At 35.4% G+C, this 15850-nt stretch overlaps 1 long non-coding RNA gene across 1 annotated transcript; it reads left to right on the top strand.

Moving 5' to 3' along the window:
- The first annotated feature begins 701 nt into the window (after positions 1 to 701).
- On the top strand, positions 702 to 7999 carry LOC120753115 (uncharacterized). The gene is made up of 3 exons (XR_005700973.2): positions 702 to 946; positions 6474 to 6531; positions 7811 to 7999. It is a non-coding gene; the product is annotated as an uncharacterized LOC120753115 (long non-coding RNA).
- The last annotated feature ends 7851 nt before the right edge of the window (positions 8000 to 15850 follow it).

The raw sequence follows: 15850 nt of genomic DNA on the forward strand, positions 1-15850 counted from the left end.
CAGTGATCAAGAAACATCCCTTAGTTGTTTCTTCTGTTTCTGATGAAGACTAATCACACAAAGAGCACATTCCCCTCCCCCTCACGTTACTTGAAATAAGTGACATTAAATCAGACAAATGCAGGCTCTGTGTCTCAGCAGGTGATAATTGAACCCTTACAGATTGGAAGTGCTCTTGTGCTGTTTTGCTCTGGGCACAACTCCATTTCAGATTTCATTTTTTTTCCCAAGTTAAATAAAACCAACTTGCATTACAAGATAGCCATGTAAATTGAAATTACATGTGATGGATGCTAAATAGAATCTGATTAAATATGAAGAACATGAGTTCAGCTGAGGATTAGTAATAGTGAAGACACTCAAACTGAAGTGGAAACCCAGAAGGCATAAACTAAAAACTGTGGTGTATACCTGAATCTGATCCCCAAAAAGAAATAAAAATTGACCAAGAGATACTTTTAGGCATGTGAATATATCTGAGCAAAATAAAAACAATGCTCCTCTATACCTATAACCTCTCTGTCTCTGCCCACTTCACCATAGCTTGAATTTTATCTACCTGCTCTTTCTGACAAGCTTTGCCTGCTTCTCTTTTTCTTCATTACAATACTTTCACATTTTATGCTTTTTACACTTCAAGTGTAAATGTGAACTGTTATTCCTAATACTGTCTCTGTAATTTTACTGAAGAAAAGGAAACTTAATATCTAAGAACTGTTGCATTCTTATAACAGATACTGCTGATCCGTGAAAAGGGTAAACAAAACCAGCTTTATTACAAAGGTTTTGGTGTAGTTACAATCAAGTTTTGTTATTAGCACATTCAGAACATTTTGCACTCAAACGGTTATTTTTAATTCTTTTTATATTAAAAGTCGACCAGGAAGACAATCTGTGTCAATGTAAGCTGGTGCAGAACAGAGGAAATTGTTACCAGGATTACAGAGTAAGTCACTTGCTGAGCTCTTTTGCTGTCTTTATGGACTGTATTTTTTTCTCCTTCATCTCTGAGAGGCAAAAAATGTAATGCAAATTTCTATTTTATGTGGCTTGCTGAGAAGATCTGAGCCAACTGCTTTATTTCCTGTTTTCCAGTAGGGAAATATCAACCCTGATTTGTCAGATTTTTGATAGAATAGCTGAGCATGTGATTATGTATATAATGTCCTGGACCTAATGAGACTCATTCAGTGCTTTAGAGTGCAATTATTCACTCCTTGATTGGCATATAACTGTCCTGATTTGAAAATATGAAACATCATTACATGATTTCCCAAATTATGCACTTAAATGTATCTCTGCTGTGCATATTCCATGCTACATGAATAATTTCTATATGTGCCAAGGAGTGTTTTGGCTACACTTACCCAAACAGTATACAGGCTGCCTCTAGGCTCCTGTGACATGAAACACCTTTATCCCTAGTAAGAAGCATGAGCAGAACTATTCCTTTTCTACTTCTCCACACAGACTGGTTTTCACTGTATTAGATAAATTTACCTTCCTTTTTTATTTTTATTTTCTTAAAAAAATTTTCCCTTTTATTCCCTGCCCCCCATAAAAGAGCCTAGGATGCAGACTCTTTGCCTCTGAAAAGAACTCCACAAAATCTAATATTAGCCTTCTGGGGAAAAACCCATCAAGCCCTCCCTGCTAGGCAGAAATGAATGCCAGAGCACATCTTTCTATCTCACAAGTAACATGACAAAGGCACAGAATTGGGCCAGATATCTTTGTCATTCAAAAACTATCATTAGGAGAGACAGATTGACCACTTCTGCTCATACTTGGACACTGCACAGCTAGATTGCATTTTTAAATTTTTAATTGATAAGGAAGAGCTTCTGAAATGATCCAGTTAGTCGTAGAATCAAAGTTAAAGGTTTCGTGTGCATTGTCAAAAAACTCCTTTATCAACATTCAAAGATGCCTTTTACCTGAAAATTTATGTATGCTGTGAGTTTCTAAATGGGCAGTCCTCAAGCACATCACAGTGAATTAGGTGAGACAGAAGCAAGCCATCAGGTCAGTTGGAAAACTGAGTGAACGTATTTTGTCTTCTGTAACGATTCCGTCTGAAGCAATTGTTCATCAGGATCACAGAGCTATGCTGCAGATGGTATTGGCATCATTAATACGAGAGAAACTCCACAATAAAATAGTATAATTTTTGTTTGTTCTGTATTGATTAGAAATCCTTTCCAGAAAGATCTGGGCTTTGTTGTTTATTTCCATGGTAGTCAACAGCCACAGAAAGCTCTTACATTTTCCAGAGGCAATTCTCTAAGAAAAAAGAGACAATCCCTATAAAGTGAAGCCTTGCCATGAAAAGATGGTGTGGTCCTAATTTGAAGGAACAGAATGGAAAAATCTTGTTAATAGCCCATAGGAAATCTGACAGGCTGAAGGCTGGTTTTGTGTTGATCTTAATCTACTCAAGATTAAAACATATAATGTTTTTACCAGTGACTGTGAAGTCTAGATTCCTGTTTGGTCTACGGAATTTTTATACTTTTGCCTAGTGATCTTTAGGATCTTGGCATCTTTTGCCATATTTTCTATGGATTTGAAAAATTCAACTCAGATTGTTGCAATGCTCTCCACCCACTTCTCTTGATAGCATGCTCAGCATTATTGCCCTTGAATCATTTCACTGGCGAATAAAGTAGCATCATCTGTCTTGACATGAAGGACACCTCATACATACTGTGGACTTCACTTAAAAATAATTTCCAGCCTCAGATTCAAACGAAATATCCTTGCTGTTGGAAGATAAATCACACTTTTGTTCTTTGAATCAATGCAATGGCCAGCTCGATGTCTCTGCCTGATAAAAATTAAATTGCTCTTGATGTTGCTACGGTTATATTTCCTACAGCTCTTTCTTGCTATAGACATTTCCATCATTTATTTTGTTTCCCGACATCGCTAATTTCTAATCACAGATAGGATGCTCTGGTCTCAGCATGTCCTTTCTCTTTTTTTTCCAGGGTTCTAAGGGTACCCACCAGTAGTCCTGACTAACCTCCCTGGGGCCACGCACTGCCCGTGGCCCCACACCCCATTTCAGCCCAGCCTGGGGCCATCGGTCCCTGTCCTAGAGCTGCTGTAGGGGTGCAGGTCTTGCTGTGACCTGAACAGACCTTTGCTGTGCACTGTGGGTAGCTTGTGTCCTGGATAGTCTCTTTCAATGTACATTGTGGCTTGTCTTCAGTCTTGCTTTTTTTCCCTTCCCAGTTTGTTCCTGACCTGGGTGGATTCTGACCACATTTAGCAAACATAACTCAAAAAGGTAGCTACAACTAAAGGAAAATGAATTTCTTTTTTTCCCCATCAACAGCTATGGGAAGGCCATTTTCACTGCTTTTTAAATAAATGTTTATAAGAGCACTTATGCTTTAATGATGATTTTTTTTTTTTTTTTTTTTTTTTTTTTTTTTTTTTTTTTTTTTTTTTTTTTTTTTTTTTTCCCCTGACCTCACTTGTTCTGGAACCATTACTTTTATGCCTATATTTGTTCATCTGTCTATTACTGGGAGTCAGTAGCAATATTTTCAGTGGAAGTCACTCAGCTTGAATGCCCATTCACCTGAGATATCTCAGGCCTTGATGTCATATAACTGCCATTTATATTTCAATAACTTAGGAAAAGGGGTTTGTTATCTATTTGGACGAGACAAACCACAGCTTGGTCTTTCCTTCAAATGTTAAATCCTTTTTATTTGACCCTTACTGTGACTTGTCAACTAGTTGTAATTAAGTTATTTGTCATAAAGAGTGTTGTTTACAGGCTTATTTTCACACATTTTCTTAATCATTTATTTGCTCTCTAAAGACTTATAAAATATTTTTTATTGTTGTTTTAAACAAAAACATTTTGTTGTCTATATTTTCATGCATTTATCATCTAGTGAGTTTTAGAACAAATGTTGAGCCTAGGGGGAAAGAGATAAAATAATATAAAGTATATTAATAAAGCTCCAATTTCACGTATGATTAAAAGAGGTTTCTCACTGTGTAATTATATGTTTGCATAACAAAGAAACCAAACTTGAAATCCAAAGAAATGAAAGGAAAAAGAGGTAGAAGAGGGCTAAAGAGGGCTTAACTGATTTAATTAAAACTTTAAGAAATCTTTTAGAATAAAAGCTGAGATGAGAAACAAGTAACCTCTTGTAGTTTTAGGCTACATAGACTTGGAGTGGTATGGGAACTTAAAAAGTCTTCAGTGGTATAAGTGAAAAAGGATTAAGGAAAAGAACGGTCATCTTTGTACGGTGAGAATAGGGTAAAAACGAAATATTTAAGAAACAATATAGATGTTTTTGCCTTGAAACTAAGTACGGTTAGTAATTCAGCAAGGGAGAGGAATGGAGTATTATCACACCAAGATGGAAACAAAACCAAGGTGGTTGTGCTCAATTTGGGTGCAACAGTGAACTGATGCTCTAAAACTATAAAAGTCTCATGCATAAACCTGAAGATGAAAAACAGCAGTTGTTGATCAGTTTGAAAACTAAAGAGATGCAGTGACTATGGTTCTGAAATAAAATTGCAGATATGTCAGTTTATCTGGTGATTATGCAGACATATTTTTGAGAGCATTATTACTGTGAATATTAAGAGAGGATTAGAGGCATTTGATCTATAATTTACAAAAAATTCAAATTAGCCTGTTATATTTTAAAATAAAATTTAAATTTAAAAATGGTAACATCTTTATAAAAAGATGAAAAAGAACATTTGATAGCTTTAGGACACACTGGTACAGTGATTCATGCACTATTCTTGTGAAACTACTCCTAAACTAATAAAGATTGTGCTTAGTACCAGTGAAAGGTAGTTGGTTTAAGAATCTAGTCAGCTTTGGATAAACCATCTAGAAACTGTATTTTTTATGAAGATGCCATACCTCATGTAAGCTGCTTTTCATCTGGCTCATTACCTTTGACATAGTACCATGGTTGTATGGTTCATGAAACAGCGATGCCTCACTCTGAACTCCTGGAAAATTATTGGAGCAGCACATTAATCAGTCATTCAAGAATTTTTACTTCGCTGTAATCAGAGTGAAAAGAAAAATAGCACCATTTTTATTCCTTATATTTCAAAGCAATTAATGCCACAAGCTGAGTTTCTCTGAATGAGACTGATAAAACTCAGAGATGGTGACATTAAGCGAGCTTAATTTTGAAGGGAAGTTGATTTACCTGTATACGTTTCAGATTTAGAGCTCTGTTCCTGATTGCATGGGTGTAAATGAAAAGCAAAGTGGGCCCAAATTGTTATATCAGAATAGAATCAATTTACTTCTATTCTGCATTTCTATTAAAATAAAACTAAAGACATCATTCAAAGCCAAGGAATTATAATGTACAAGACAATAGAAAATTAAGTCTGTTGATTTTCATTATTTTCCATTGGATCATACCTCAGAAGTAGTATTCTTTCAGAAAAATTACAGAAAATGCTATCAAAAGAAAAGCTTCCTTTAGAAGACATACTGAATTGCAGATGATTTGAGAAGCCACCAAAACAGTCAAATTCAGGTAAAACCAAGAAAACAAGTGTTTACTCACTGTTTATCACTATGGTTTTATTCTGTCTTTACAGCATTAACAGAAAGGTGCTTTTTTTTTTTTTTTTTTGCCTTTTTTTCCCCACCCTGGGGAGAGGTCTGCAGTGATATCTAAGTGTTCAGAATGTCATTATCTATGGAAAACAGTTTGAGAATAAGTTTGGTCTTTTTTTTTTTTGGTGCTACTTAAGTATTTTAAGGTTTCCCATTGCTAGTACATGTGTTGTCTTTCAAGGAATGTAATGGAAGAAACACGACTTTTTAATTAAATAAGCAAAAATAAAAAAATAGGTTTATACTTTTTCCTTATCCATCAACTTGGATACAGGCAGAACCAATGATAACCTGACATAAACTGGAATTTTATGAAAACCATTATGGTTTCCTAAATGATCATCTTAGCCTAAACTTTAACCAAGATAGTCATATCTCAACTCCAATAATAGACAGTAAATATTTTTAATGTTAGGCACAACCTACCTGATTAAGGTATTGCACACTGCAAAAGACACTGCATTCAGTGGCCTGGAATGATCAGATTATTCCCTGACCTTTGAAATATGAGGTTGTTGCCTATCTTATCTTCTTTGTTAGTCCAAAATCTGGAAGTTAATTGGCCTGACTCTGATCTCTACTAGCCAAGTTAAGCCTAATAAGAATTAATCCATATGATGTTGCACATCAATTTGAGGGCATAGAAAAATCACTAAACATTCTTTCTTCCTACAATCAAGTTATTGAGGATTTCAATATATATAATGGCAAAATACTATGTCTCTAGAATAAATTGAGTGTTTTGCTGTAACTACAGGAAAAAATCATATGAAAGACAATAAGTATTGATTGTTTTAGGGTAAATTGTATCTTTCAGTTATCTTCTGTTCTTTCCCTGCAGGGGAAATAATTGAATGTAGAAGCTGTGCCTTGCTCTCTGGTGCAGTCTGCACAGGAATGTAAGTATTGGTGGGACCTTGCCCCAGAGCATAGGATTTTACCTACAGTAGCTATGAGCTCAGTACTTCACAGTTCTTGGCAGACTCATAAGGGATATTAATGTCAGTTTGGTTGTGGTTTTCTCTCAGAAATTAAACATGGGTCAATAACTGTGTTTCCACCACAAAGTGGTTAGGGTAAGATTTTTCTTTGTAAAACTTTAGCTATTAATGCTTTATAGAAAAATAAAAAAGTCACAATTTCTTCATATGTTGTCTTAAATTCAATGAAAGAAAGTTCTGCTCAGTGTTGTATCACCTAACTCAATCAAAATGAATTCCTTAACCTGGTGTCCATCATTCCTTACACAGCTGAAGTTTAAAGCCCTTGTTTAAAAATTTCTTTCTGATGCCTTAGGAAGGCTGACCTGAAACAGAGACTGGACAAAGCTAGAAAATAAGATATTTATTGAAAGGCCTCCGGGATCCACCTTGGGCAAGACAGAAGCCTAACCAAGGCTGCACCCAGGATGGCCACCAAAGAAAGGTGGCATTAGGGTCACAAGATCTTACATTTTTACAAGTTTTGGTCCATTTGCATATTGGGGTTAAATTGTCTAATCACAGCTTCAGGTTGTGAGGTCCAGCCTTCTTGTTCCTCCCTTCAGTCCATCTTCATAATAGTTTTAGTTTTATTCTTTCCATCTTAACATTTATTTGAAGGATTTGATTTTGAAAGCCAATTAACTGGGGTACAAAGAAAGGAAGGGGTGAAGAGGGGTGATATTGTTTGTACCAGTACTTTCCACCAGACAGAGTCTAATCGCTGTTGCAGATGAGACACATGTGCCAGAAACGAGCAGAGGTTTGCAAGCATCAATTTCAATATTGATGTGGTTCAGTTAAAACTTATTTTGGTTGCAACTCCCATACACATCTCCTGTACCAAAAAAAAAAAAAAAACCAAAAACCAAAACCAAACCAAAACAAAACAAAACAAAAAAAAAAACCCAACACCCAAAACACGATCAAATGTCTGCAACATTTCCTTGTCACGCTCCCAAGAGTAAGTGATCCTTCACTGAGAGTGGCCTTGTCAAATAATTTTGTGTTCATAGCTCCACTGACTCATATTATCCCCTTCTTTCAGAATTCACTTCTGCTGGTACAATTATTTTTTTTCTTTTTAGCTTTAAGATATATTCTGGCTATTTTAATATGGTACTTTCTTGGGGTTTTCTTGTTTGTGTGTTTGTTTGTTTGTTTCTAATGTCCCTCACTCCCCTATTCCTCTCTTCAGGAAAACCTAACACTGCTTCAGACTATCTCTATTCACTAAGAGCAAAGATGAGTTACATGAAATAGTCGAAGATACTGAAACAGACACCAGAGAAATACAAAGCATCTGCTGCAACTTTACTTCAGTTGTACTGTGTGTATGCATGAGAAGAGAAACCAGTGCATTTTAAAATGTGAAAGTTTGCACTATGAAAGGACAAATGCCTTTGTTGTACAGGCTGTAAGTTACAAAAATATATGGATGTGAATTAGCAGACTTGTATTGTTACAGCATTAAATGCATAAAATTCATGCTAATTATGGTATTATTAATTTATCACATTATATTAATCATAGTATTTTGATACTTAGATTAAATAATTCTCCTTATACTTATTGCTGCAGTTATTTGACTGCATTTGCAGGATTACTGCTTTGCTAAACATAAGAAATATCTTCACAAAAACAGCAACAAATCTCTCTCTGTAGTATATGTAGACTATATATTCTAGTTTAGTTACTCCAGCCGTGGCCTTTTCTGTGCCTAAGGTCAGACTTGCCCCTTATAACAGCATTTGCTAACTTCTTTTCATTGTTTTTATGAATTTTTTGAGACAAGACAAGAATTACAATGCGAGATGATCTCTGTCAAGTCATGGCATCAGCATCTGAGTACAGAAGTGAGTTGTGTATTACAGCAACTCCTATAACAGGAACACGTGAGCTAATGGAGGCCTTACAAGGAGCAGTGCAAGCGCAGCAGTGACCTGACCTGAACTGCCTTGGGTCCCCTGCTATCCTGAGTGATCACCTGAACAGATGGAGTCCTAAGTCATGCACTAAATGAACTCTGCTGTCATTGTGCAGACACTGGTGGACATTTTACAGACATTTTACAGGGGTGGCCCAGACTAGGGGAATGATCTCCGGGTATTCTATCAAAGGATGAGAAAGGTTGAGTATGCTCAGGTTCATGAGTGAATGTCCTGGTACTTCTTTGGAGGTAATTCACACCCAGGGCACTGTGTGAGGACATTAGCACGATAAAATACATTATCTCACCTTGCAGGATCTTCTTCTTATTGGCCTCTTCCTTTATCTTGCTCAACACCCAGCTTGTGGCCTCCAGTGGTGGGTGTGCACCCCTCTGCACCGGGGCTCTTACTGCGTGCATAGTCACCCCCTGCCTTTGCAAATGGCTGACTGCTTCGTGTATGAACCATTAACTGTCTCAGGTGGTTTATGAGGGGGTGTTGGACAATGTTGGACTTGAGCATGATATAAATGCTATGGAACAAGGGGTCGAGGACGTGCTTGTTTCGGCTGGGATAAATTGATTTTCTTCATAGTAGCTGTATGGGGTGATGTTTTGGATTTTTCCTGAAAACAGGGAAGTTTTCATTATAGTTGAGCAGTGCTTAAAGCATCAAGGCCTTTTTTGCTTCTCACCCCACCCACCTGCGAGAAGACTGTGGGGGAAGAGTTGGGAGAAGGGCACAGGTGGGATAGTTGACCTCAACTGACCCAAGGTATATTCCAGGTCATATTGCATCATGTTCAGCATATAAACCTGTGAGCAGAAGAAGAAGAAAGCAGAGGGTGTGCTGTGTGATGGTGTTTGTCTTCCCAAGTCTGCTACCCTTGACAAAGCTCTCCTTTCCTGGGAATGGCTGAACAGCTGCCTGCCCATCAGAAGTTGTGAATTAATTCCTTATTTTGCTTTCCTTCCACATATTTTGCTTTACCTGTTTAACTGTCTTTATCTCAACCTACAAGCTTTCTGTCTTTCACTATTCTGATTCTCTCCCCATTCCATTGGGGTAAGCAACCGACCAGTTGTGTGGTGCTGAATTGCGATCTGGAATCTTTGGGTTCTTTAAATGAGATAAATGAGTGTGATCACAGAAACTGTTTTAACAGAGAGCTTATGTGGAAAAGAATATACCTTATAGATTACATAAATTTGAAGTTTATTTGGTTAGAAAAAGACTATAATATAAGGCTAACCAGGTTAGCCTGTTCTAAATGGCTTTTTTTCCAATTTGAATTTTCTTAGCCAGCAAAATTATTTTTAAGTGTCTCAACCAATTTAGGATAAAAATCTCTTTTCATTTTTAAGTTTTGCATAAATTGTGGGCAACTTTATGACGCGAGAAAATTTTTACATTTCAAAGGACCAAAGACAGAGTAGTATGTATGAAAGGGTTTTTGTTATTTTGGATGCTTTTTTGTTGATACAGATACAAAGAAAGATATTGAACTTGTGATTTGTTGTTCCTATTCACCTTACATTAGAAAACAAGAGCAGCAAGTGCAAAGATCTGGAATGTGTGAATTTTTATCATTACTTCATATATATGAGAATATTAAGAAAATCAACTTTTAGCAGTATTTTCCCTCTTTTCTGTCATGAAAAACTAAAATTTCTACCCAGTAAATCTATTTTATATTTTTTTTCCCTAAAGATTAAGAGCACTTGTCTTAGTTCCACCTTTACAACTCTAGGATCGCAAAATGAAAGAACGACTGCTTTATTTTGGGCTAACTCCTATATTGGTAATATATTATAAGTAATATTTTATATTATATCTAGCATAGACTGCTGTACTCTTGTTCTACACAAAGTGTGATGAACATGTATTTGAAGTAAAATACACATATCCTTTGCTTCTGTGAGCTAAAGCATCTTTAACTTGGATGTCTCTTTTCTGCAGGCTGAAGGCAATGAATTACTGAAAGTGAGAATGCAAAGAGAATTAGATCTCACAAAACTATAACAATTACTCTAGGTAATGTCGCAGAAGTGACTGTGGTATATGTTGATGGCCCTGGGCCAGCTTTAAATTGTCCCTTGTACAGGCTAACTCACACTGAATAAGGGAAATTTTCAAGCTGATATTATTAGAAACTTAATTTTCAGTCTTGAAGGATATCAGGAACTATATAGTCCATGCATGAAATTCTTGAACTATTCAATTTTATTAGAAAAATGCCATTTATTTTAGATTAACTGGAATTTTCTTTGCATAGTAAACTTGAATATATTTATGTAATGTGTAATTGTACTTTGTGGCACTGTAGTGGAAGTAATCTAGTTATATTACTTGAGGTATTGCAGTAAAACAGCTATACTACTTTTGGCACTTGTGCCTGCCTAGATTTCTCTACAAAGCATTATACTGGGTATAATGGAAGTCTACTGCAAAAGAGATATGACAGCTGCATGGAGAATGCTTGCTCGCATTCTAATCCTGACTTTTTGAACTTATAATATGGTGAATTGAGAGAGAAAGGAGAAAGAATATTTATTAAAATAGTTTAGTAGAGTTTTGCATCAAAGTTTTGGAGTGTCCCAATGAAACTGAACTATGGATTTGAAAACAGAAATTAAAAATACCGCACATTTCCTGGCACTGAATTTTCAAAAGCAACTGTATATGAGTGCTTGGGATTTCTGCAATGCCCTTTCATGTCTAAGTTACTTCAGTCAAGTGTAAAATCCTGTTTAAATCCCCTGCAATGATTTGGTTAAATGAATGAGCTCTTATTCACTGAATAATTTTTTAAAAAAATCTAGAGTAAAGTATCTATTTCTAGAAACTCAAAGTGTAACAGTAGTGGAAAAAGATAGAAAAAACTCAAATGAAATTCTGGTGATATAGTAATTGAATTTTGGTGTGCCACCCAGAAAATTTTCTGGATACCACAACTTTTCAGGGAACCTAGATGCTTTTGTTGTTGTTGTTGGTTACAGAGTAAGAATAGCTCAGATCTAAGTTACACAGTGACATCAGTCAGCCTAGTGCGGTCACACCCCTGTGAAACCAGAGACCATGTGGCATCAAGCAAAAGTGTTAGAGTTCTAATCAAGGCATGCAGTCTCACAGACAAGCAGAGCCCTCTCAGCTAACAGGGAGTCAGAATACAGCCTGTCTGGTGAAGTCTGGGCTTTTTTGTCTGATAGCATGCATGACATGTTAACAGCTAACACCATAATTGCCCAGAGATTACCTTACTAACCCGCAGCTGTGAAAGTCCGGACGTCACCAAACTCATTGTTTCAGTCCCCACTTGCCAACAAGTAGGAAAATCTAAATTTTATTTATGCAGTTATTATGATTAGACTTCATTGCCTAATGGATTCAAGTAATGTTTTTTTTAACTACTTATTTCTTGATCTCACTGTTGTTTGCCAAATACATGGCCAATAAATTAGCTGTGAAATCCCAAGAATAGATTAAAACCTCATATCTAATATTTTATATTTGATCAGGCAGATATCAGTTCAGTGCTACACAGAGCAATATTATTTTATTGTATTTTTTGTACCAATGTTTATAAGCACTTTCTTGTTACACTAAGACCAAAGTTTGGGCTTCTCCCAGTTTAGTGTATATTTGTATTTACTAATTAATTTCAGTTTTAATTACTACTGAAAATACATTATGGCCGAGCATGGGGGGTTCAGTATGAGCCTAATCTGTTGTATACAAGCAGATGAACTTTCTATTATGTAGATAATAGTTTCTGTAATTTCCACAAAATGGTCATGTAGAATACAGAAGATTATTTCAGTAGCAGCAGACTTTTTTACAGGTGCTAGCATTCCTAGCATTATCAAGAATTAGCATAAAACATTATCCTCTTTAGTACTGACTGTGGCTATGTTGCAAACAGGGTCCAGTTTGTAAAGGAACTGAATAATTGTCAAACTTCACAGTAAAACAGGCTTTCCGAGTCAGGACTCTGCTGAAGAGAGTCCATTACTGTTGAAGCAACATTCAAAACTAAATTGTCACTGTCATATTACATTTAACCCTACCTGAAATATATCTTGGAAATTCTTACACACCATGATTACAAAGGATGCAGTCCCTAAGAAAGGCCAATAAAACCAATGGAAAGAAGATGGCTTAAATGTGATGCACTCATATTGCTTACTTGAAGTGATTTAAGTGTAACATAAAGACAGCTAAGAATTCATAAGGTGCATGAAAGGAAAGTATGAAACAACATAAAAATATACAGGGTATTTTATTGAGTAAATCGTTTTACTAAAAATGCATACAGTGTGCAAACAGTGTTTGTAAATTTCAGTAAATTGAAATTGAAATCAGTAGATTTCAATAGATAAGTTTTGAAACATTTTTTGACTAAAGGAACGCAAAAAAGAGTGAAGAGTGTATATATGTGGGTTCTGGATTTATTTTTTGATGTTAGAAATCAATATTATTTTGTTGTGATAAAGTAAAGCTTTTAATTCCACTTGTTCCGAATTTAACATATGAATAAAAAAGATATCTTGTAAGCTGTTACAACACCAGTCTAATTTGGCAGCCTTTGCCTCTGCAAATACATAGACTGACAGATAACTTCCACATGAGAAGGCATATTAATGACATTTTTTGACTAGCCAAAAATTGGTACATTTTATATGATTCTAGTGATACAAATTTTATATTTGTTAGAAAAAATCCACTTTTCTGTGAAAGAGTTTAGTGCTGAAAGCCAGAAAAACAGATTATGTGCCTGCCCTGTCAGGTGCGTGATTAAAGATGCCACATTTTACGAGCTACTTAAATGATATTGCACAGAATTTTTTCCAGTATTAAACATAATTGCACATGTTTGAAAGTGACAGAACTAAACTTATATATAAGGGATATAAAAATAGAGCACCACAGAAGTCACTAGTTTTCAAATAATCTGAGACTGCAATGAGGGATAGAATATGCTTGCTGCAATGTCTGAGTTTGAAGGATGCTATGAAAATGGAAGAAATTTTTCAATTTTTTCAACATCACTGTAGTGCTAAGAGAAACTACAGAAGTCCTCTTATGGTCAACACAATAAATAATATTCTTTGGAGTGGAAGGGGAAATTAAAGAAACTATCTTCTGTATAGTGATGTTTTCAAAGTACTAGCAAAAAAAAAAAAAAAAAAAAAAGTCCTCATAAATTCCGCCTATGCCCTCTGGAAGTAGTTATGTTTTGCAGAAAGAAATGTTCAATTTACTTTACAGGTAAGTTTTACTGAATATGGTTTAAACTGACTATTCTTTTTCTTGTAAAACTATGAATGGGTGATTGCTTTTTCCAGTTTGCCATTTGAATAGGAAAAATAAAATGGGTAAACTGTTTTTGAAGTGAACAAGAAATGCTTTCCTTCATGATGCATAGACAAAATGAAGAATAGAGCTTACTGTCTGAATGACATTATCAGTATCTCCTAGTCTCTTCTAGTTTACCTATGGAAAAACTGCAGAGCATGCACTGAACAGTCCGGTAGGTATTCCTGTAGGCAATATTGCATTTGTAAATTAAAAGATCTAACAGACAAGTGGACAGATGTAAAGGTTCTTATTTACCTTATTTGCCTCATTTACCTTACACCCCCATGCAAAAGACCTTCAATAAAAAATAGGTACTATTTTCACCTAATGGATATCATTCAGATAACTCAGACTGGGCCTGTAAAAAGCACATCCATTCTCTCTCTTATTGCAATAATCCCTTTGTATATTTGTAGTGTACATTCTGCCTTCCTTCTGAGGAGCATTTAACATTTAGAAATAATTATGTAATTATAAACTGACTCCATTAACATGATCTTTGCATTCACATTTCTTTACATATGAAGTGAGACTTCTTTTAGCCTTAATTTTCACTTCAGTTACCTATCTCTAAATGACACCATTCAGAGGTATGTGAAATATTCTAGTCTACTTGGCCTACCTGAAGCCATTTGGTTACAATAGTGGGATATTCAAGGGGCAAACAGTCAATGCTGTAAAACTTGGAGTTGTTTAGACCTATCTTAGGCGGTGTGTTGCACATATAAATGGTATTTAACTTGACTGTGAAGAACTCATATCACAATGCTGAATGTATTCCTTTAGCATGACTTGGTTATATTCAACCTTAGCATTTGTCTGAGAGATCTTATTAGGCAGCTAATAGCCCTGACTTTGTTGGATTTTTATGAATTAAAATCTACTGGAGTAATTGGCTGTTTTAGCAATTCTTTAGGAGAAAGCAAGTATCAGTCTGTGACTTAGTTTGACAGTATTTTTATAACTCTGATCTCCTTCCTCTATTTATTTTTACTTTTTTTCTGACCCAAATTTCTCTGTAATTACGTTTCCATTACCCAGTGAATATATTTTTTTATGATTCTGAACCAGAATTTTGGAGCCAGGCAATGCAAATTTATACCAGAATAAGTACGGTGGAATAAATCCAGGATTTTTTACTTATGGTAATGGGGAATCTCAATTACTTATATAACCTGAACAAAGATATAAGGCTTTAAAAGCAATTAAATAATTCTTATTAGCTGTAATACATTTCTGAAGTCAATGGAGTTGGAGAGATGAAGTCTGAGAGAGATTTTTTTTTTTAAATAAGTACTTGTACATCTTTAGAAATAATGTTAAGAAAACCATACAATTTTATTTCAATATCTATGACAGATATCTGATACGGCACCTTTTGTACTGACAATCATTGAATACTTTCCAGAACAAAACCCTTCTACCTGAAATATTGACATTGTTTGACTGCACTTATATTCACTGTCCACATAGGTAGTGAATGTAAAGGGTCTTACTGGACCAGGTGAGGTACTCACAAGTTTAAAATCAATTATGTATAGAAATGAAAGTAAAAAATTATAGAGAAGAGAAAGGAAAACAAATCCAAAAAGGCCAAACAAATCCAATCTGCCTGGTGAAGTGCAGATCTATCTAATTCAGACAGACCAAAGACAGAAATAAGCCATATCAATTGGGCAGTGTCCAAACAGTGATCAACAAGCCTTAGGTGAAAGGCTTATCTCCCCAAAAAGTGCTCATATTGCACAATACCTGCAAAATTTGAGCAAATTTGTTTGTTCCAAATGAATAGCAGTGTAAATCATACTACATAAGTGTGAAATGAAAAAGACACCTTTAAGGAATGTAAGGGCACATGTAAATAATTGTCATGTCTACTCATGGGCATATAAATCAAGTTCTTCTGCCAAAATGGCAATAAGGTATCTTTCATTCCATAGGAAAATTAT

The sequence above is a fragment of the Hirundo rustica genome, chromosome 5 (genome assembly GCF_015227805.2).
Source record: "Hirundo rustica isolate bHirRus1 chromosome 5, bHirRus1.pri.v3, whole genome shotgun sequence".
NCBI classification, from domain to species: domain Eukaryota; kingdom Metazoa; phylum Chordata; class Aves; order Passeriformes; family Hirundinidae; genus Hirundo; species Hirundo rustica.